Source organism: Oxyura jamaicensis, chromosome 4, assembly GCF_011077185.1.
Source record: "Oxyura jamaicensis isolate SHBP4307 breed ruddy duck chromosome 4, BPBGC_Ojam_1.0, whole genome shotgun sequence".
Classification (NCBI taxonomy): domain Eukaryota; kingdom Metazoa; phylum Chordata; class Aves; order Anseriformes; family Anatidae; genus Oxyura; species Oxyura jamaicensis.
The window spans coordinates 62,943,444-62,967,649 of NC_048896.1; the positions used below are offsets into that span (position 1 = coordinate 62,943,444).

Here is a 24,206-nt window from a genome sequence, read left to right on the forward strand (position 1 = left end):
ACTCACAGCATGATAGTTTGCTAACGCTGTTTGGCTTGTGCCTAACACTGCCTTTGTGTACCTTCACTGAAGAATATCCCAACACCTCTTTCCATCAGTATGGTAGAAGTAATACCAGGTGGACTCATTTAATGTTTTTATTTGTCCTGTACCAGCTGACCTTCCTAGTAATTACTCTGGATGTACTCCTGATTTTGCACTCTAAGGTTTTTAATTCCCATTTTATCCTGCAAGACTTAAATAAAAGGAATAGGTTCTCACTGGCAAAACAGAAGCACCATGGTCAACATCTCTCAAAAAGGCAAGTCTCAGTAGTGCCAGATACACAGCAAACTGGGATAATTTCACCTGACAAGAGAAAGTTGCTTATATGTCCCTATTACAGATGCATTGATTTCCACTCTACAAGTTAAATGAACCTGGGAGGTGGTCCCAAGCAGGCCAAAGGAGGCTCTGGATGGAGATATTGCTCTTGTGACTTTCTCACTACCAGTGTGCCAATGGCTTAGTAAGGCAGGCTCAGAAAACAAACCGATGGCATTGCCTCTGCTGTTTCCATTCACTGCATTCTCCACAGAGGCAGCCTCAACAGATGTATGCAATCACACACCACTTCTGGTCAGAGCAGACTACAAGAGGAGGCTGAGCAGCGAGTTAGCTGTGCTGGCTGAAACTCTCCAGCTTTGTCAGTTAAGGGAACAGCAGCTCACCAGGAACCAACGTGACATTTTGTGCCTTTGGAGGAGGAAAGGGTAGAAGGACTGCTGTCTTGTCATACATCTATCTCACTTCACATATAATATTTGCCATTACCATAGTGAGCTTAAACCAGAGACTCAAAAATTAGTAATATGATTTAGTTATTTCTTTAAATGGCTAGTTCTTTAATGGTAGGACCATTTCATCTAAAGGCTCTGGAAAGACTGTTCCAAGATCATCAGCTTCATTTCTCCACTGAAAACATTGTGGAGTATTGGAACATGCTGCCCAGGGAAGTGGTTGAGTCACCATCTGTAGAGGTATTTAAAAGACATACAGATGTGGTGCTTAGAGGCACAGTTTAGTGACAGACGTGGCAGTGCTAGGTTAGCAGTTGGACCTGATGATCTTAGAGGTCTCTTTCAACCTAATGATTCTATGATTATCTGTGGGAAAAACCAAGGCATGGGTTTGGGATGCTTTTACCAGAAAAGGGTCATGTCCAAAGACCTTGCATTCAGTAGAGGCAACAGAACAAAATACTGTACATCAACTGCTCCTTTGTAACCCACTGCTTAGTAAAGGGAAGCTTACCTGATGGTAACTGCTCCTGTGTAAGCCTCTATCCTATAGACTGCAGCAGCTTAACTCCCAGTGGAAGGAGAAAATGTCTTACTGCCTGAGGGTATCTAGTTTCTGTCTACAGCCATGGCTGTGGTGTTAAGCATGTATGAGTTCTCAGGTTGAGGATTTTCTTAGATTTCTTTCAGTGACTGCAGACAGGCTTGACAGACTGGTATCCTGGTATAAATGCACTGCATGTTTCTTGATTCCTGTAAGTGGATATGAAGCAAGAAACAAAATTTTTATGACATGGGATTTCAAGTTCCAAAATTTCCAACTTCCCTAGCTGGTACTACGATCTAATTACAATTCTGTAATTCCGAGGAGTAATTTTGTCCCTTCATCTATCAGTATCACTCTAGTTAAAAGTCTAACCTGGCGATGAGCTGCTAGGATAAAGGGACACTTTGTGAGACAAAACTTAGCAAGCAGCCCCTCAGCAGGGAATCACAGCAAGGATACACGCGTTCAGGAAGCATCCAATGGTTAATGAAACATAATGTATCCTGAAATCTCAGGCTGAAATGCTCCACTGTAGAGCACACCTGGCTTTACAGGGACCCTTTGCTGACTTCCTAAAGCAGCCCAGTCAAGTGTCAATGGCAGTCACCTTTACACCACTGCTTTGAACTACCATCCTCACACCTGTGTCATGGGCGTTCTTCTGCTTCCATTTACTTCTCTCATTCTCAGCAACAGGCTCTCTGACTGTCAAGCTCTCTCAAACTGATTTCCAGACTACTGTCTCTGGCCTTCCTATCTGCTACTATATCCAGCCCTCTGGCACAAAAGAGAGGAAAGCAGCGGATTCCTGAGATGGCAGGTACACCACAGTGTAAGTAATGTAACTGTCTTGTAACAGGCTGCAGTCTTCTGCATACAATCCCCCCATACAAACCTTTTGGAGATGCTAGTATGTCAAAAGTTGTTATACGTAATAGCACAGACAAGTCTATTGCTTCTGGTATGAGTTATTTTTCCTCACAGGAAAAGCTGGGAGCAAAGGAGTTGATTTTTCTCTTCCTCTCTTGTGAACTCACTTAGAAATCACTAGAACATTACAGACACAACATATGAGATGATTGAAACATACTGCAGAAAAACACAGTAGCCATTACTTCTCCGCTGTGGAGCAGCCCTGGAACAGGTTTGTACAAGATCAGGGCAATGACAACCACCTTGTCTGAAAGCACTGGGATTTGATTCAAGTGAGAATAGCTGGTGCTCCATGCCATAAAGAGAACATATAGACTAAACCCTGCATATAACAGATACCCATGTTCAGCAGACAGATGAGGAGGCACCAGTAGGTGGTGCCCTAGAACAGGTACTGCAACACCTCCTGAGGTTTGCCGAGCACCACGCAACGGCTCATCCTCAGCAGAAAGCGGTTCCTCTGCAAGGTGCTCTTCTTACCAGTTAGTGTCCCTGAAAGTCAGGAGCAGATCATTTCAGTTTCCATAATTATCAATTTCCAAAGTACCAATTCACTTAATGAAAAAAATACTTTTATTAAAAAATTAATCATAGGAAAAGCTTGCAAACAGCAAAGCTCCTTTACAAGAAATCCTTCAGAGAATATGACTAATGTACCTGTACTTTTTAAATATTATAAAACATTGAGTCAAGGCCTACTCATTTTCTGATTTTTTCTTTTGTTGTTTTTTCTTTACAAACTTTCAATCATTTTCTGGATGGAAAAAAACATCAGACTGGTTTCTGAATACAAGTAAAACTCCTTTCACTTTTAATTAGAATTCAGGATTCTCACAAGTGCTGCAGTGTAAGAGGTCCTTGTTGCCTACAGCAGGAAGAGAACTGCTTTTCAGCGCACTGCTTGGTACATCTGGAGTTCTCTCACATCCAGTGAGCCTGAACCTGCTTCCCATGAGCTTGAGGTTTTCTCTCTGCACCCACTGATACACAGAGAATGCCCAGATGCACACAGATTTAAAACAAATGTTTGAGCCTTTGCACGTATATATTGACAAGAAAGGGGTAAACTGTTTTCAGCGTCAGTCACTGCTTGTGTGCATCATGAAGATTTAGTCTGTGAGCTCCTAATCACAGGTACAATGGCAGTTACCTGAAGCATATTTTAGCATGGTTTAAAAAGCTTAATGTTAGAATCATAGAATGGTTTGGATTGAAAGGGACCTTAAAGATCACCTGAGTCCAACCCCCCTGCCATTAGTACTAATTCCTCAACATTTTTGGGATTCTATGCTACTGTACAAATAATGAATAGCATAGAAAAAGGAATATTAAAATAATATTAACACAAAAAAGAGAACTCATACATTATTGCTTGCCAATGCGTTTCTTGTGCAGACATGCTGCAAGGGCTTTAATTCTGTATTTTCTGACGAGCGGATACGTTCACCTAGTAGTAACAACGCACCTCCCCTCCCAGGAGCTGAAAAGCTGATCAGCCCTGGCAGTCTTCACACCCAGATCCCTCATACCAGTGCCAGAGCCCTTCTCAGTAACATCTTTCTGCCCAGCTATGTCCACCAGCCTCCCCACACCCTAAGGCCCCAGACACAAGCCCTCACCCTTCTTGGAGCCCCGAGCCCCCTCCCACATCCTGTGCCCTGCACGCTAAAGGCATCCCTCCGAGTCGTGTCTCCCCACTGCACAAGCACCATTTCCTCTCGCAATCTCAGTTACTCTCCCTCAACCCTCCATTACATACCCCATTACCGTTCCCAGTCTGCTCTCCTCTGCAGCCAAGGATAGCTCGTTTTCTCTTCTCTATCTCAGTCAAGCACAAGGAAGACTTCAAGTAAGATAGGAACAGCTTGCTTTCTAACTCATCGGCCTCCAAAAAAGTATACAACTTCTTAGCGCTGAACCATTTCTGGGGAGAGGGGGACTGGAAATAAATTGAAAGGGAAAAAGAAAGGTTAAAATATTTAGGAACTGGAAAGTTTTAGTTTTGTCTTATAGGATAGTTTCAAATATTATTTAAAACAATGCAAATTTAAACATGAAGTATTTTTTTTTACATAGTTAAAAATCTCACAACAAAGTTTTTTTTTCCAAAATTTTTTCCTTAGAGCTTTCTTGATGATTCATGCAGATAGTTACTAAGGTAAGAAAGGACCTATTAAAAGAATCATGAAATAATACAATACTTTGAGGTGGCCTTATTTTTGGAAGTGGCAGACCCATTCTTGCTTGCTGTTTCAACCACACAGAAAAGTGATTTCTTTTCACTCTTGTAGTTTCCAGTTTCGGCACTAAATTAGATAGCCTAACTTACTTTAATTCCCCATTAATGAAAGAATAATCCATAGAAAGAAGTGTGTGAGAAATTTAAGAGGTCTAATATTATTATAGTTGATTAATATTATTATAATTATGCTTTTGCTAACTTGTGCTGAGTATTTATGCTTCCTGTTTAACATCGGAAATTTGTCTCCCTCGGATCCTGGTTTCATTCTTTGTATTTTTCTTAGGCATTTAAATGGAATCTTTTGACATTTTTGTTTAGCAATGTATAGGTAAGGGTTTTGGAGGCACAGTAATAAAACTGCTTTATGATCCAGTCATAAAATATACAGTATCTTATAAAACATTCCTCCAGTTTCTTTGAATGTAGAATTTGAACACCAATTTTCACGGATGTCAGACTGTTACACCTCATGCACCAACTGGAGAATTAAGTCTCACATTTAACAAAGGGATTTCCCCTTTCTTTCCCTAGGCACTACCCACATGTGCAATAGACATAAGCTATCAATTACACGGTCCCTGTGTTGTATATGTAAACTCCCAGTGAATCAACAGGACTGGAAAAAACCACAGCGCCTTGCAAGGAAGACACATAGGTTTGCTTGCTAGCTCTATGATCTGACTGCTGGATTGTTGGCTGTTTTCTTTATCTTTTTAAACTATGACTTATATAGACTCTGTCACATAGTAAATCCTGAAAGGCAGGATAAGTTGAATAACCATTAGTGAGCTCTTTATTAGCACAGAAGCAATACAGTAACCACTCATAAGAAAGACTGCAAGGATAAAGAAGCAGTGGTAGGGAAAATCATTATAACAGAAAACGTTCCAAAAATAACATCACGAATGTTACTAGAGGACCTAGGTTGGGAAGGTAGCAGTACTGCCCCTCTAGCCAATAGTCCCTGGATGAGGTACTACTACCTCAGTTTCCAAAGCCTGCTAATGGTCTGAAGGTGGATATACAACTGGCTGACCAGGCACTGTTATGAGCACTCTCGGCACATGAGAGACTTACAGCACGCTCAGGACAGCGTTATTCTGCACAGATGCAGAATGGTGCAAGTACTCCTGCTAGTCAAAACCAGACTCACTCTCAAGATAATGCTGCATAGGAAGAGTTTCGGTAGTGAGGCAAGAAAACCCAACTTCTGCTCTCTACCTTCACTCTAAGTCTCATGACGTTCCTTGATAAAGATTTTCCTATGACTACCTTCCAAAGCCAGACATAATCAGTGTAACAGAGACCAGCAACAGACCCTCAAATCTCCAACCCTTAAATTAAAGGCAGTGAAGGAATCTCAAGTATGAGGTGTCATTTTAAAGACCATTCCGAGACACAACACTTTTTCTTACCCTTTATACATTACTATAGTGTTGATATCACATACTCTCTCTTCCTCTTGGGCTGTGAACTGGAATTTAACTTTGGACTTTGACAGACAAAGCAATGACATCTACTTTCAGGAGCTGCTTACAGGATTACGCAAACTTTTACACATCAGTACACACATTAGTGTATACATGGAGTAATTTTACACATTAGCATTATCACTGCCTAGTTGCTAAAACAGTAAGTGGCAAACAAGATAACTAACCGCACCTTAGACGCTGGTGTATAAATCGTAATTTTTACCTTCGCAATCCAGAAGTTAAACGTAATAAAGTAGTAACATTTTGGGGGGAACAAAGGGAGATTTCCTCTAGAGAATTAGTTTTTTTTTCGGAACTACCTATCACCCTTACCGCTATTGTTAAAGCTAAAGTGCATCATTTTATCACCAATTCCAGTGGGAAAAAAGAGAGAGCCAAAATTAGGAGATATTTCTAAGATAAAATTTCCAAAGCTGTACATTAAAATGAAGCAAATTATCAATGCAAAGCACTTCTTGGTTTCTGTGAGATCAGGATTAGGGCTGGATTATTCACAAGTGGGCACAAAGTTCCTGCAAAAAGTAGCGGTGAAATTTCATTCTCATGTACTCATAAGGAAGATTAAAGCAGGACTCAGCAACGTTCCCAGGTAACAGGGGAGGCAATGTCATAGCTAGAATGACAACATGGGAGTTTCTAAACCACATCCCTGCTTAAAGTCAGAGTTCATCTCACCAGGCAATCCTACAAAAACCTGTCAGGATTGGACAGAATGGAAGAAATTACTATACAGTCATCTAGGAGAGCAAGAAGCATTAGGCTGTGCGTCCAACTGAACAGGCATGAGAGGAAAAACCCTGAATTACCACAAGCAGGGATATACCATACACCATAGGGGGAAACCCCTGTGTTCTACATATGAATCACATCTGTTAATAATGAAATTATAACCTAAACCACAAAGGGTATTCTGTGTTCATCTGACAAACTTTTTTTTTTTTAATTAAAAAGGTAGAAAATAGGGTCATAATGGTTATTTTTCTTGCACTCTAAGAGAACACTGCCTCAATCCCACAGACGTGGCACTCGATGTTTCTGAGGTACTAGTAGATCAGGCTTTAGCATGGGAAGACAAGCTAGTATTTCAGATGAGTATTCTAAACAAAACCAAACTCTAGACAGTTTTCTTCGTACTTAAATCAAGGATAACTATTTAGCCTAAAATAAGTGACAGAAAACAAACAAACAAGAGAAAGCACAGCACCCTTCACTGTACTAGAGCTACGTCATTACTTGAATCAGAAGCCCCTGGTCCTTTATTCATGCACTTTTTTCTTCTCTCACATTTGGTTGTTAAGCCACAGGAATGGCTGCTCTGTGAATGCCCTGGGATACAGGGCCCTGACTGGGGTCCCTACATATCACCGTAACTTAAGCTGTAAAGTATTTACAACACGAGGGAGAGCATCTGAAGACTCTGATATTTTTTAACTATTTTTTAAGTAATGCTCATGAACACAGTTGCAGAGAAAACTGCTACAGAGAGCCTCTACATGTCATGGTCCTAACTGATTCAAAACACTCATTCTATCCTTGGAAAACGTAGCCTATGAAATGACACAAACCGTCTCCATTATCTTCTTAAAACACCTCACCTGCATACTGTGCTCCACAAGCTGAATGATTCTCCCAAAATTAGTCATTAATAGCAGGAGATGCGCAGCAATGTTTTATTCCACAAACAAATGCACTGAATTTCAAGCACTGAAAGATTCAAGGAGAAAATCTCCACCTGAAATTTGACGCAAATTCCCCTTACACTCTATTTCTGAATTACTATTTACCCTGTGCGCTATCAGTTTGGATCTATCAGAATAACAGGGTTTCTCCATGAACCTACCAACAAAGTTGAAGTCTAGGTTTAAAGTGGAAAAGCAGTGGACTCAAATTTGGAAGCCTCAGCCATATTTTTGAAGAAGTTGTATTTTTTTCATTTGGGAATAAATGCAACAAGAGAAAACAAAGAAAAACAAAACAACCAACAACCAATCCAACCACCACGATCTTTTGTGTAATGTATGTCACAGTGTTTCAAAAAAGCACACTGAAGACTGTGCAGTTCTCTTACTACTCAGTATTTCCTACAGAATTTAATTTGAGTCATGTTTCATCTTCCACATGAAGAATCACAATTGTTCCAACATGACAATCACTTCTGATGTTTCTGGCATCTACTAAAGTAAGAAATTTGGCATAACACCTATAAAAATGAAGAAAAGAGGTGCAATATTAGGACAAATCCTAAAATTCAATAGCTCATTTTCATACCTCCTACAAACTAGAGAATGGATTCTTGCATTTACAAAAAGTCAGAAAAAACCTCTCGTGCCTTCCTCTAGGTGTTGCCATCTGAACAAATGGCACCTTCCCAAGAAGGAACTCCTTTTCTCCACGATCCTGCCTCTACTTCGTAAATTTTCACATTTTCTTGACTTTTTTTCTTTAAAGACAGGTTTTAATGTCTACTATTATCAGGTGATATCAGCTGCCTTATAAAAGGTATAATGACTTACCTCTGCGATCAAGGAACGTGATTTTTTTTTTTTTTTTTTTAATCAATCCTCTCACCAAAAAGGGAAGAGAATCACCCACAAATACATTAACTGTAACAGGCTCAATCTTCACATGTTCAGGCTAACAACAAAGTTTTACAGTCCAGTACCATGAAAGGAACAGGATTAAATATTTTTAATCCATCAGCATTAAATCTTTTTTTTAAAAGAGCTAGAATCAAAACCTGAAGCTAGTTTCATGTCAAAATACATTTTGAAAACAAACAACAAAAAAGCAAAAAACAACAAACCAACCTATACCACACTTAATCACAAAATCTTTTGAAATAGGAGTTGTTTCAAAGAGGTAATGTTTCATTTCCTTCTGGAAATGTCATGAGCTTTTCCCCTAGGGTACTCAAAGGCTGATCAAAGCCATCCATTTTGCACAGAAAGCTTATTAGAAGAAAAAACTTCTACAAAGTAGAAATTACAAGCCAGTGGCTAAAGTCTACTGCTTTATTTTAGTATCTGGCTCAAGTTTCCACACCTCCATTAGGAATAAATGGCTTGCAATAGGTCACGCTGTCCATTAAAGATTGATAAATACTACAGAAGAATGATGTGCAATAAATACATCATGTAGATTCAGCATTAAAATAATAGCAAACATCTTCCAAGAGTCTACCAACACTATCACACGTTCACTTCTCCTCCTCTAGCCTCAGTTTTAAATGAATGTACTGGATAGATGAATCCTTTATGCATATTGTGATAATATAGGGCAGCCGTTTCACACGCTCTGCATCTACGGTGTAATTATCCCGCTACAAAATCCTGAAACGTCCAGGAGAACTGTGTCCTATTTGTATTGGCAGTACTAATGGGTGATACCCTGCATCAGATTGAAGTATTTTGCGTCTCCCTTTTCCAGAGGTGGAAGGTGCCTTGCCATTTTCTGTATGCAGTTTTCTCCACCCACTCTCCTCTCCCATCCCAGGCTCTCTTCTGCTGCAGTGCTGCCTTTCAGGAAGTACCGCCTTAACATTGGGATGTGAACGCCAGGTCCATTCCATTGACAGCTCAACCCATAGGGAAAACCATTAGGTGAGTACAGTCTAGAAAGGTACAGTCATTTTTAGACTTGTTGCAGTGACTGGTACTCTCTGTGGTTAAAAAGGGAACTTTGCACTGATCACACGTTCACTGTTCCCCACTTATTCTTATGGAAGCCGGGCTTCCATAACATGGAAGAGCAAATCCAAAAGATACTTTTCTTAAAAGCTTTAAAATTCAATAGGGATGAAATGACACGTTCAACGGCCTCTCTGCTCCTACTCATTTATATGAAAACCCTCGCATCACTAAAACATTTAAACCTGGGTCTGAACGGGGTGAGGGCGCGCAAAGCTTACTCTCTCACGCATTCGGTTACGGAATATATGACTGAAGTTGCTATGATGCATTTGACACCAATAAATCACTGTCAATCTTTCCTTCAGCAAGACATGGAAAATAAAAAGTACAGTAATTTGAATAATGGTGGGAAGACCAATACCGAAGCAAATTTCTCCATCCCTCTTGCTTCCATTGAGAGATTTGTCAATAAGAAACCCCAGATAGCAAGTGAAAACTCAGCACTAAATTTTCAACTTGGCTTTCCACAATATCATCTACTGACCTTCATACCTAGCGAAGGAACAGGGGAATCATGCAAAATAATTATAGACCATGTGTACAACTTGTATGCAATTTAAACTCGAACTCTGTAGTTTAATAGACTTCTCATATTCAATCAAGATTGCAAAAAATAAAGTGAGACTAGAATATACTCTAATCAGATCACTGTGGTCCTTTCAGAAACCTCTAACAGCATGATCAAGGTTTCAGTTTCCTGAACTTTTTATTACTGATGAGCAAACAAAAATGGTAATATACAGACATAGTGAAGTTACAGAATTCGGATATGGTAGTCCACTTTCCTCAGATTCTAATCTGCTGCACCCCCAAGGATTTTTTTCTCTTGTGAAAATCAGTCATGGTCTTTCTGCTACTACACTGTTCAGTCCTGCATCTCTGAGAACTGCTTCCAGAGCTGCAGAAATGTAAAGACACTTCTCAAACTCCAGCAAACCTAGCAGTGCAAGACTTTTAACACCCAAGACCTACTGAACGCAGTGTTTCTAGGGATTATTGCCCTTAATTACTTAGGAGTACTTTCTATATAATAAAACAGCCATTCCTCTCCATCAGTTTTTATACAGCTAATACAATTTATTTGGACTTATTTTGTAATGACTGAGCATTATTGTAACATGAAAAACAAAATGTTTAAACACATCACATGTTCTGAATCTGAGGAGTTTCACACCCCTCATTTTGCCAGGCAAGTACTCTCTGCTGCTTTGGAATTCAGTGCTCCCAGTCTCCAAACTGGCTTAGCACTATAGAACCTCGCTCCCCCCATTCCACCACAAACCTTGGAAAAACTTGCTTTTACCAATTTTTCAGGGGATTTTATGTTGTTCTTTAGCAGAAATTAAAATTAGGCATTAAATTGCGGAGCTACAGTATAATTTCTGATTTCTGCGTTTAGACCAAGTGATGACAGAGAGCTGATATGGGTGTTACACTAATCATCCAGATCACAACGTAGCTAGAATGCACAGCATCTCCTTTCCAGCCCACGCAACTGCATTTCCTTTCTGAGAAAACCAAGGTACAGGAGGGAAGGTGACGCACATATGGGTCTTGCACGGGTATGGGGTCATGACGTGGCTGGGGCACACATGCAGATTTAGAGGCATGCACTCTTTTAAAGCTTCCATAGGACTTGAATTATGAAACAGGCTACTACCATACTACGATGTACAAACTGTATCGTTTTCTACTGTGGATTTATTTCATTGTAATTTTTCCACATACTTTCTACTTTCCCCAGAATTGGGTGCAAAGAATATCCTAGATACTGCTATCTTGCACAGACAAATTATTTGGTGGAAACTTTCTTTTAGCCTTTCACAGCTATGAGGTCATGTCCCAGCCTTTTGCTCCAGCTCAGCACCAAAACTCTCCCCTTTGTTTGCACAAAGGTTGCAAATAACACTACACGCAGCTAATGACTAACCTAGCTACTTCTCATCAGTCTCTGCTCTAGGCTTTAGACACAAGAACCTTCTTTTCAATCCCCAAAATGCCCATTCCATTACTTTTCTGCACTTCATCAGTGCTCAGGTAACAGTGTCACGGACCCCTTTTACTATTGCGGTGGCTAGCAAAAGGCTTCCTCAGCCCAACAAACAAGGGAAGCTGGGTCACAGAGAAGCTGCAAAAGAGCAGAACTGTCAACACAGACAAAAATCACAATTCTTATTTCACTGCAGAAAGGACTATGGAGTGACCACAAACGACCAGCTGTGGAAATCACCTGTATGATTCAACCAACTTCTCTAATGACCCATTGTTCAAGCATGCAACAAATCACCCCCAACAAACAGGCTGCTTCGGACAGTATCTCTGAGCCCAAGTTCCTGTCATCCCAAGGGCTTTACAAACAGAACAAAATGACACTCTTAACCAAAAGAGAATGTCAGAAATTACATTGAGAAAAGCTTGAGTAGAAGTAATGGTAAAGTATTTGGCAGAACTTTTAATAGTCTTAAGATAAAAGAAGACTTTTTCCCCAACTTAAATCAAAAAGACATGGAAGGAAGAAGGATCATAATAAATTATCCTAAGTGCAGAAGCACCTCTACAGCTAGAAATGACCACAGAGCAAGATCACACTTTAAGTAAGACTGTAAAACTGAGGTCTAATTGCTGAGAAAGAGAGAAACGGTTTAGGCATATCCTCTTGCCAACTTATACAAAATGACAGCTATATAGGCAGAATTAGATAATAAAAGGGTTCCTCGCTGAAATGGGGCTTGTGTGGCCTTAACTTTGTGATGGGTATGGTCTGCCTGCAGGTAAAAAAGATACTTTTGCTTCCTCACATCATCATCTGAAACTTCATCCCTGACAAGCTTATCATGTCTTTAGCATCCTAGTAACATGAACATTTCCGTATTGATTCCATCTACCAAATTCATTGTGATTCCACAATTATTTTATTTAGTATTCCATGACTGATTTTACATTTATTTTACTGAAAATATGCATACGCTGGCGTACTTTGTTTTTACTGGAACTGGTTCCTTGAGCTCTTTTGATTCCTACCTCCTGTCTAGGGGTTAGCAGTCAACAATGACGCCTAGGAGGCAACACCCAAGTGTTCTTCCACGCTACAGAGAACTGGCACACAGCACTCCCCCAGCTATGAAATATATCCTATGCAAATATAGGATGCTGCGCTTTGAGATCCTGATGGTCTACTAAAATCTTGCCCTTCTGGATTGCTAAATCCCAGGAAAATTCTGCAAAGTGGGGCTGCAGAGCAGGACCTAAAGGAGCTGTCTCCTCAACTTCAGCCTTCTTTCTCATGCCTATATTGTCATGACTGTCCACTCAATACACAGATGGAGAGAGTGGTACAGAGTCTGCCGTATTTATTCTTCACCACAGTATATATACAACAGTTCTGTTTTTTCCTTTTTTAATGCTGTTGTATTTAGGAGTATTTGATTTAAAAATGACACTAACACAAAGGCAAGGCAAAGATGAAATGAAATGAGAACTGCAGACGTTACTTGCTTTGGACTCAGACTCCAAAGATCTGTGGTTACCCTGAAGTGTTTTTCATACTACAGCGTGGGATTGCTAAACGGATCAAGAATATCTGGAAAGTAAAGCACTTCTGTATCGTTGCAAGCATACAAAGAAGCCTTGAATTTGAAGATAATATACACATTACCTCATTTACAACAACTGTTCTGTAAAAGTAAAGATACACAAAATATTTGCCGGATTAAATTAAATATGCCTTTGACATCTGCCCAAAAATTCACACAGGCACATACAGGTAAACAAGAATCCGATGAAAGGGCTGTTGAAAAGTGTGTCCATTTCTGTGGGCACGAGAAAACAACTATGGTATTTTATCTGGTGTTTGACGTAACAAGATTTGGAGTTGCTGTGGTCAGCTCTCACTATGAGCACTAACATGATTCAAGCAGTCCCACGTCATTGAGAATGACCGAACAAGGATGATTCAAGGTTCATTAATTTAATGGAATCTCAATGAGGAAGATATAACTTGTACCCTATCAGAAGCACACAGTGGTGGTTCCACTCTGCCTACCTATGAGAAGTACTCCAGAATGTAAGTCTCAGAAAGAACAGATATGAAAAGTTATCTTTTGCTAGCTCTTCAAAAGCAGCTGGGTGAAATTGCACCTTCCATATCATTACTTCGTGAAGAGATGCACATCTTGAAAAGCTTATCAGTCTGCTAAAAAACAACAACCAAACACTAGTAACAAACCACCACCACTACCAAAACATTAACCATTATGGCACAATTAGGATGTCTCAGAAATAACCTGCGGAATTATTATATATACCGCTTCACATTGTAAGTGGAAGTGTCAAGTCTCTATATTGGTACCTAAAAAAAGCTCAGTGCTAACACTTACGCTATTTAGACCTTGATCAGTGTAAAAATTTAAATCTGATCACTATCCTGATGAATTTATGGCAAATTGACTGATTTGGTGATTTTTCTATAAAGAAAGAAAACACTTGTGTCACGGTTACTGACTTTAAATGATCCATACAGTGAATTCCGTGCCTCAAGAGGAATAAACAAACAGGAATAAACACAGTGATCTAGATAGGGGAAAAAAATAACAGTAACAAAACATTGCATACGTGTGAAATTTAGCCTATTAGAGCATTTGTGTTAGCTGGTTTTGCTCCATCTATTAGTAATGAAACCATTTTCAACATGAGTGAAAGGGAAAGAACCAGGAACATTCCTTAGCTCTGAATAAGCCACTGACACCCACTGAGGATTTTCCTAGCAAATGATATTTTTTTCTTTGGTTTAACGTTCAAATTCAAGTCATGCCAGGCCACTAATATGGAAATCTGCCTTTGTATTCATCATTAAATTTGTGTTTTTAATCATTATTTCTGTCATGTAATCCTTAAACTCCCACTCTGAAGACTGAAAGAAATTGCAAATTTTTCTTTTTTTAAGTTGATAAATGAATTTATCTACTATGAGTAGACTAAAGCACTACCACAAATCTCACATGCTGGATATGGGACAAAATCGATGTACTAGCATAGCAGAATTTTAAAATGTCATAGATGCCAAGTGAAAAACCAACCACAACCTCCTTATTTGATCAGCCTCCATGTTTCCCTGACCTGAGCATCATTAACAACAGCGAAGACCACAGAAACACAGAATGGTTTGGGTTGGAAGGATCTCAAAGACCATCTAATGCCAACCTCCCACCAGACCAGGTTGCCCAAAGCCCCATCCAGCACGGTCTTGAACACCTCCAGGGATGGGGCATCCACAGCTTCTCTGGGCAGCCTGTGCCAGTGCCTCAACACCCTCTGAGTGAAGAATTTCCTCCTTGTATCTAATCTAAACCTACCCTCTTGTAGTTTAAAGCCATTCCCCCTTGTCCTATCCCTACACTCCCTGACACAGAGTCCCTCCTCAGCTTTCTTGTAGGCCCCCTTGTACATCTTGCAGATACTAGAAGGCTGCTGTAAAGTCTCCCAGAGCCTTCTCTTCTCCAGGCTGAACAACCCCAGCTCCTTCAGCCTGCTTTCATAGGTGTTCCAGCCCTCTGATCATCCTTCAGGCTCTCCTGTGGACTCACTTCAACAGCCATCTTAAGAAAGGGTCCTGTACAAACAACAGCTGCAAATAATCCTTTCCAACCCTGTTTCAGAAACACCTGCTGCATCTGACACTTTGAGAGGACCAACAGAGGATGCCCATGGAAAAAACTTCTCCAGTATACTCTCTCATTCACTTGTGATTTGTGGCTTAAGAACTTTGTGAACAAAAGGCAGTATCTCTGTTTTTAAAGGAATAAGAATGGTACTGGAGCTATGAACTTGTCTAATGCCTTTCTGAAGCCATGAAGATTTTGGAAGAAGGAAACCTTGGTTTCATTTGGAACCCAGCATCTCAGTTTGTTTCAGTCCCTTTTTGCCCTCTGTAAGCTTGCTGACTTTATAGGCCTCTAATATTTTTCCTAACTTAAATCTCTTCTAGCTAGAAGACACATCCAACAGTCCATTTAACTGTCTCTTGCATTTTCATTCCATAGCTCATCTGCTTTGCCATCATCTGTATCAGGATGCAGGACCAGAAACACACACTCTTCAAGATGTGGGTGCACCTCACATTTACACAGCTGTTTTGTTCTCCTTTCCTAACAGTGCCTAGCATTCTGCTTTTTCATTTATACCAAGTACTACAGTGAGATTTGAACTTACCTACTCTAATGCCAAGATATCCTTCTGGATATCTGGATAGCCTTCTGGGGTGATAGCAGCTACCTTTCACCCAAGTACAATCAGGGCAATTTTTCTAAAGCTCCATATTTATCTACATTCCATTTCGTCTCATATTTCACTAGTCACTCAATACTATGATATTCTTCTACAGTTCTTCAGTATCAACTGCCCTTAATGACACAGCCATCTGTCACATTTGTCTTGTTCCTTTTACTTGCCACTCCCGTTATGTATCTATAAAGCAGAGAAACTAGCACAGTCCTTGTAGGATTTCACTAGTGAACTCTCTCTGCCAGGATACCTAATCATTAATTCCTCCAATTTTAGTCCTTTGAGCAGCTTTAACTTGGTTTCTCTGGGAAGCCTGAATAAGCAATCTTGTCACCCACCTCCTGGAGACCCAAGCAGCCTATGTTAATTACTTCTTATTGGTCAATATGCTGAACTCAAAAAGCTCCTCCCAGATTTTTGGAGTATAGCTTCCCTGCACAAGGAACCTCTAATCTTTCTCCCATCATATTCATGAACCCATTACTTTATTATTTTACAGAGCAAAGCTCACTATTCTGTAAGTTCCTGAGATCCCTCTGGGAGCTTTTCTCAGAAATGCACATGAAGTTTTCCACCATCTACTCCAACGACCAACAAGTTCTAAGCATGAGATTCCTCACTGCAGTTCTGAGTTCAGGCACTCACAGCTTGAGCTCCTTCAACAGGTCAGTGGTTCCGCTCCTCCTCTACTCACTTTTGGAATACACTTTTTCCTTCTAATAGGCTCTCTTACCAAATATTTTAACATTACCAGCTCTGCTAGTTCGTTTTTTCCAGAGTTTTCTCCTCCCAGAGACTTTTTGGTTCATTGTAGGCATTTACTTTGAGCCTTCAGTGCAACATTTTAAATGATAAAAATGTTTTTGATTTAACGGTAAGGTAAGCATAGGTACCAATGGCAGACTGACCTGGAAGAAAAGACATTTAAGATGGCACACGAGCCATCAGCTCTTTCCTGTCCTGCACCCTATCTCCCCTCCCCCATCATGATAGCCATCTTTTGGCATAATAAGCTCCTCTTCACCCAAACACAAAATGAACATCATCTCTTCTGTATGATAGGTGTAGACAGTCACCTAAACATTTACTAGGAAGAAGGCAATTACATTTTTGTTATTGGTGTTGTTATTTTGCATTTTAATCTCATTTTTAGGCCACAAAGACCTAATAAAGTTTTATTAATAGGAGGCTTTACACTGAACATGAGCTGAAGTCCTCCCATCCCCAGCTGGCATCCAAACTACCTGTACAGTCACATAATCAGCGCAGCTATGACACACTGGGCAGACAACAGCCAGCTTCTACAGAGAGTAGGTGAAGGGCTCAACGAAGTACCTTCATCAACGATGAGGCCAACGCAGGGCTGCTACTTCACATCTTCACTAATGACCTGGACAATGGGATGGATGCTGGCTTGCTCTCAGCATATCTGCGGCAAATAAAAATACCGGGAAGAGTGTCTGATGGACAAGACAGTTGCGCTGCTATTCAGAGGGACCTTGACAGGCTGGAGAAACGCACCTACAAGAGTATCATGAAGTTCGACAAAGGGAAAAGCAAAATTCTGCACCTGGGAAGAAATAACCCTCCCCAGAAAAAATAAATCTAAAGGGGATCTATCTAGGTGTATGACTATCTCATGGCGGAAGGAGTCAAGAAAATGGAGCCAGACTCTTCACAATGGTGCCCAGTGACAGGCCAAGAGACACAATACAGGAAATTCCACTCAAACAGAGAAGTTTTATTTCTTAATTTATATTTTAGTATTTTAAATTGTCAAACAGTGGAATGGGCTGGCCAGAAGGGTTGGGGAGATGAAGCAACCTGGAGGTGCTCCAAACCTGACTAGCCATGACACTGACCATGAGCAAGGGGGTTTGACTAGACAATATCCAGAGGTACCTACCAACCTCAAAAATTCTGCGGAAATAAGCCCTACTATAATAGCTAGCTTCTATGTAGTCACCTGTCCTCCCATTTCACAGCACGTGTGGTATGAAGATGACAGTCAAATGCAGAGCATTTCCTTCCATTCCACAAGCTGTAAGGGAAGTAATTTGTTGAGCAGGTAACAGTCAAGGAAAATGAGCAAAGAATGAAAGAAATGCTATTTTTGGCTTGAGTAGAACTAGTGCATAGATTCCCCTTCTTCATGGCAACTGAAATAAGGTTATGCACAAACTTTTCTCAAGAAGCTTTCAACTTTGTTAGGGTCTTGAAATACATTTGATATTTATTACTATTTCATTACTTTGTTCCTCTCAGAATTAACTTCTAAGGCACAGGCAGAAAAAGACAACGCTGTCCAGCATTTCTTTGAGACACTGGATAAAAGAGACAGAGATTAATTTATTTCCCAGCAAATACCATGTTTAGCCACTGCTGTTACATTCAACTAAAAACCACACACAAAAACAAAACAAGAAAAAAATAGGAAGAAACACGATGGCACACGCAGACCACTCTAGGCTCAAGTAGCCTTCCACACTTCAGAGCTTAGAAGTACAGCAGAAACAGGTAACCACCTAGCTCTGAGCTTGTGAACATCTCCTTGCTCACAGGTGCACATACCCTGTTCTCAGAACTTTCAAATAAGGCGCTCGTACACTACATGCCTATCGCTAGGTAAGATGATGGAGCCAGGTTATTTTCAGAGGTCCCCAGTGCCAGGCCAAAAGGCAATGGGCACAAACGGGAACATTTGATCACAGTTCTAATTGTGCCTAATCTTATTTACAGTGTCACAAACTATTTAGTTGTCTTGAACAGACCAGAAAAATGAGTAAAAACATTATCTTCCAGACAAGTCCTCAGAGACCACAAACAACAGGTTTGCGTGCAAAAGAATCCACTTTATGACTATTACACAAATCATCTAACAAGAGCAATGAAATGGAATTCCTTTTACCTCTGAACCTGGAAAAAAAAAGTTGAGATGACATCACCTTTTCAGTTATTATTTCATTACAGAAATTCCTAAAATTAGATATCAAGAAACTAGACTCAATGTCACACTTCCTCAGGCAGAATGACAGGTAAGTTAGACAGTAAGTGAAAGCTACACTATTCTCTCTAAATATTATTTTTCACTTTTTTTTTTTTTTTTTCCTGGAGAAAATACCCAACTCACTTCTGGAGCTACGTTAACTTCTAGCAAAATCTTTCACTAACTATTACAAATACAGCATAGAAGTTTAGAAATCCTATTTTCCTCAACTTACATTACAAATTGCATTTATAGGGACTGTAAAAAGCATCCTTTCATTACTGAACAGATGGGAGTCTTGCAGCAGCAAATAAAAGAAACATTTATTGGAAGTAAAGAGACTGATTTTTCATCTGCATCTAAATGAAGTCCTCATTCTAGAAGGATGCTGTTTTCAGGCCTTTGCTTACATTCTAAGATATGTTGAAGAAAAAAGCAGCACAGCGCTTTTTTTTTCTTTCAGGATTTTAAAGATCAGAGCAAAAGTAAGGGCTACAAAGCTGGTGAAGGGCCTGGAGCACAAGTCCTGTGAGGAGAGGCTGAGGGAACTGGGGTTGTTTAGTCTGGGGAAGAAAAGGCTCACGGGAGACCTCATTGCTCTCTACAACTACCTGAAAGGAAGGTGTGGGGAGCTGGGGGTCGGCCTCTTCTCATAGGTAACTACTGATAGGACTAGAGAGGATGGCCTCAACTTGTGCCAGGGGAGGTTCAGGTTGGAAATTAGGAGGCATTTCTTCTCAGAAAGACCAGTCAGGCGTTGGGACGGGTTGCCCAGGGAGGTGGTAGTGTCACCGTCCCTGGAGGTGTTCAAAGAAAGGTGGGACCTGGTGCTTAGGGACATGGTTTAGTGGGTGACATTGGTGGTAGGGGGGTGGTTGGACCAGGTGATCTTGGAATTCATTTCCAACCTTAATGGTTCTATGGGAAGGGCAATACCCAAGTTAATGTCAGCATTACACTAAAAGCTAACCTAATGCTTCAGAGAATTTTTTTTTTTTTAAGTATTTGTGCTATTCCTTAAGAAATCAAGGATGTGAGCAATACACATTCAGAGTAAGTCAAAAGATTTGATGACAGATTATAGTCAGATTTTGAATGATACAATATAGGTAATTTTCAATTGATAAAAACTATTTGCTTTAAAAGACCAGTGTGTTGTTGAGAGCTGGAGAAGCTTCAAAGAAAGCAAGACAATATTTGAAAGACAAAAGAAGATATGACCGCTATTAATCTGATGATCACCAACCAGAAACATAATCTTGGAGTTACAGTGCCATGCAAAGGTCAGTTCTGTGTGCAGCTGATGTCAAAGAGCAAATCTGACATCATAAAATCAAGTCATACATATTTTCAAACCAGAAAATACTATCAAGCCACTGCATTAATAAATAAATAAAGATCAGCTCCAGTCCCCTCATCTCCAAAGAGGAATAGCAGAACTTCAAAGGGCTCCAAGAACGGCAACGAGAACAATTGAGTTTCTGTTCTGTTGTACAACAAATAAGGAGACAAGACAGTCTAGAAAGGAGATAATTATTGTACGCAAAGTTCTACAAAATTCTGTGTGTCTCATACACACAAGACGACTCCCTGCCTCTTCTACTACAAAAACTTAAAGGCAGTGGCATCAAACAAACTTAGCAGAAGCAGGATCAAAACACAAGCAAAACCACGCTAGGTAAACTCCGCTAGTGGGGAACTTGCCAACCATTTATGCTGTAGATGCTTGGCAGGGCCTGGATATCCACTGTGGGTTAGGAAATACAAAGGTACCACTTCTGAGTAATTCCTCTGAGCTGAAAATAGCTGGCACTCGGGAAGATTCTGAGGAGTATCATATGCCCCAAGAGTCTGACTGTGGCCACTCCTGTAGAAAGAATAATGAATTGATACCACCTGATGAAACATGGCTCCAGAATTTAAGGAAACTAAACTTCTTCTTGTCATGGTGTTCCTGTTTAGAGTACTTCAGAACAAATCCTTTGTATCTTCAAAACAACTTATTTAAATTCAACAGGGTCTGTGCAGACAGGACTGGCTAACGTGGACAGAACAAGATGAGCACAGTCTCTGATCAAATATTCCTCCTGGGCTTACTCTTGCAACACTCAAGCAGGAACTCACGTCCTCTAAGTACTAGAATACTGCAGTGGCTGTGGCTGCAACAGTAGACAGAACAATTTAGTGTGGGTAAGCTCCTGATCCTCTCCAATAAATCCTATGTAACTAATCCAAACCAAGTGGGAAAAGTGGGCAAAAAGAAAACAATCAAGAAACTGAACTTTAAAAGAACAGATAGATTATCATAAAAAATGCCTATTAACAATGTTGAGCCTTGGTTACTGCTCACCAAGATTGTGGCTCAATAGCTTTTGTCCCTATCTAGTGATCAATCTAGGCCATCTGCTTAGCATGTGCATTGTCACAGCATCCAGTAAGGTAAAACAATATTCTTCGTTTGTGGTTTGTTAACATCCTGTTCTGTTACAATCTGACACTGGCCTTTTGACCTAGCAGGAAAATTTTAACTTTCATTTCACCATATATTTCTTAAATCCAGAGACTGAGAACAGTTATCAACAACTCTTTTGTGTGTCCTCTTGGAAGGATTTTGTGTTTCACCAGTGTATACCTGCCTCCTTCCCACTGTAATACGCTGAAAAACAGAAATCTCCCCTCAGGTGTTTTTTTTGTTTGTTTTTTGTTTGTTTTTGTTTTCAAAAGCTAGAATGAGAAGAAAAATGAAAGGATGCCTAATTGCACCAGTATTCCTGAATAGGTAACTGCAGAACTGAAACATATAGCCAGCCCTCGGTAAAGCCTGTTTATAAAAGCTGAGCACTAGAAATGCAGAGAGGAATCACCCTGTGGCTGACTGCAAACTGACAAAGACCTGACAGGGAAAACTTCACTCTAAGTCCCCTATAGCACAGTGTATCCCCCCTTGGATAAATACTAACTACAGAAGTAAAGCAAATACTGTATTATCAGTGCCAGGAGTTTGAAAAGTAACTTATGCCTCCTTTTTGTTGCCTACTGCTATCATTAAGTGACACTGCATCATGGGGCACACACCCACTCTGTCAGAGAAGGGCCTACACAGACCACCTAGACCTCTTCAAGAGACCACTACAGCAGTTAAAAGACACAGTGAAAAAACTGTGCTTTAAAATCAACAAGATGATCTGTGAATTTTCCAGCTGATTTTTCTTTTTTAAACTCATGCAAACAAAGGCTGAGAAGCCACACACAGAGCAGTACTAGCCAAATCAATAGTATCAGGCAACTGTATTTCCTTCTTTTAGATTGCTTGCATGGCTAAAAAGCTATTATGATTGTGAAGCCATCTTTAAAAGCCAGCTGCTGCTTACACGTTGGGAGTTTGAAACTGGAAGCTTCCCATTGCAGTCCTTGTCCATACTGCTAATATCTAGCCTGCCTTTCCCTGTTGCTGTAAAACCAGGCTCAACTCCATCCCCTCTACCATAGCCAAGCTCATCACCACCCATGCAAATACACAATCTGGGCAAAGCCACTGTCTGCAGCTCACACTAATTCCTCCGAGAAAGCATTTCTGACCTCAATCTACCTACCTCAGTACCAGAACCTTAAGCTGCTAACAAGTTCTCTTCACCTGTGTGCACAGCTTGCTTTCTCACAAAGTAACTAGTCAGAGACTAGTGTTATTTGGGTAAGGTACGAAGTCACCTGCCATTCGTGATTCCAGGACACAAGGTGGTGAGGAATAACAATACATCCTCTCTCTGATTTATGGATTAGGAAGTATTGTACTTAGATCATCTGTCCAAACCTGTCTGGTTTTGCACATGCATGATGACAGCAGTCATGGACACCGGACAGTGGCATGTAACGTTTAAGAATTACCCTTACAGCCTTTCCTAGCTGGTTATGTTTGTTACCTAACAAGCAGTATTTAAGAAGACAGCTTGAAGCTCTACATCACACAATGTCCCACCTGAGATAAAATCCAGTAATTGTGTTTTTCAGCATAGCAGCTTAAAATTTCTCTAGAGTACCTCAAAAGTAGTCTGTGGTATCTTCCTGAAGTATCTGAAGGAAAAATCAAGGTCAAATGTTGCATGGCGACAGCAAATGGCTCAACAGGTTTCCATGTGGGGATGAGAATTTCTTCAATTTTTGACACCACACACCAAGCAAGGGTCCAGTGAGATACCACAGATTGATTCTTCTCTGAAAACATTAAAGTATTTACCTGCTTTTGAAGGGAAAGTATGGAAGAAAGCACCCTCATCTCTTGCTCTGAAGCATCCTTAACCCTTAAACAGCCTCCCCGATCCCCAGTGAAAACAAGTACAGTTCCAATGAGCTATCTGGAGTGTCTGACAGATCTCTCTTTCTTTCCAGCCACAAAGAACCTCTTTGTCTTAAGCCCACCAGGGCTAATACATTGGTTTCCAAACAGCTAAGTGTCCCCAATGCTTACTCCTAAAGGTAACTTATACCTAGAACATCACCTTAGCATTTAAGAGTTGGTTTACATCAGGAGTACAACATCTTTAGAAAAGATCTCCACAACAAAACAGAGGATTCATGTCACTTTCACTCTGCAGTTCCTTCCTATTGCACTGCACCAGTAATAGTTAACCCACAGTGACACCACTCAAGAACAATGCTCTGATTTAGTTTCCTTTCTTCAGAATAACTCCCATTTTGCTTTCCTTTGTTTTAAGCAGAGAAACACACAACATCTATGTCCAGAAAACACACTTCTTGCTGGAAACCATAAAGAACAGGAACTTGAAGGACCTACTCAGCTTCCCACCCATACGCCAACAAAACCAGTGGGCCAAACTCACAGAGCTGTGTCTCACCAGCAGTGTGTTTGTATCATTCTCTACAATTTTCACCTAAAACAAAGTGTGAAACAAAACTAGAAGAGGTTAACACTTGTATTGTTTTGTGGGTGTATCAGGAACACTGTCTGCAGAGTCCTGTGTGTACATCTAACTAAATGAAAATTGGTAACTAAGTTTTGATGATGCCGATAATTAGTGTGGAGACAGCTCTTAGAAAATCCATCTGGATCCAAAAGGAGAAAACGAACAGAATTGATCATTCCTGTAAATGTATGCAAGGCCTTCTGAAGACAGGTTATACCTACACAGAAAGAACCCATTGAAGCTCACCTAGAAATCCTGCAAAAATTAAATTATTTCCTGAGTAAATACAGCACACCATCTTATTCTGTATTAGATCCATTCCTAATCTTCACCCTT

The 24,206-nt window shown here is 40.3% G+C and overlaps 1 long non-coding RNA gene across 1 annotated transcript in view; it reads right to left on the reverse strand.

The window, feature by feature from the left end:
* LOC118165483 overlaps positions 1–24,206 on the reverse strand; it is a 52,328-nt gene that overhangs the window by 16,807 nt on the left and 11,315 nt on the right. Inside the window, exon 2 of the long non-coding RNA XR_004750069.1 lies at positions 1,294–1,532. This is a non-coding gene — a long non-coding RNA (uncharacterized LOC118165483). The remainder of the gene's footprint in view (positions 1–1,293; positions 1,533–24,206) is intronic.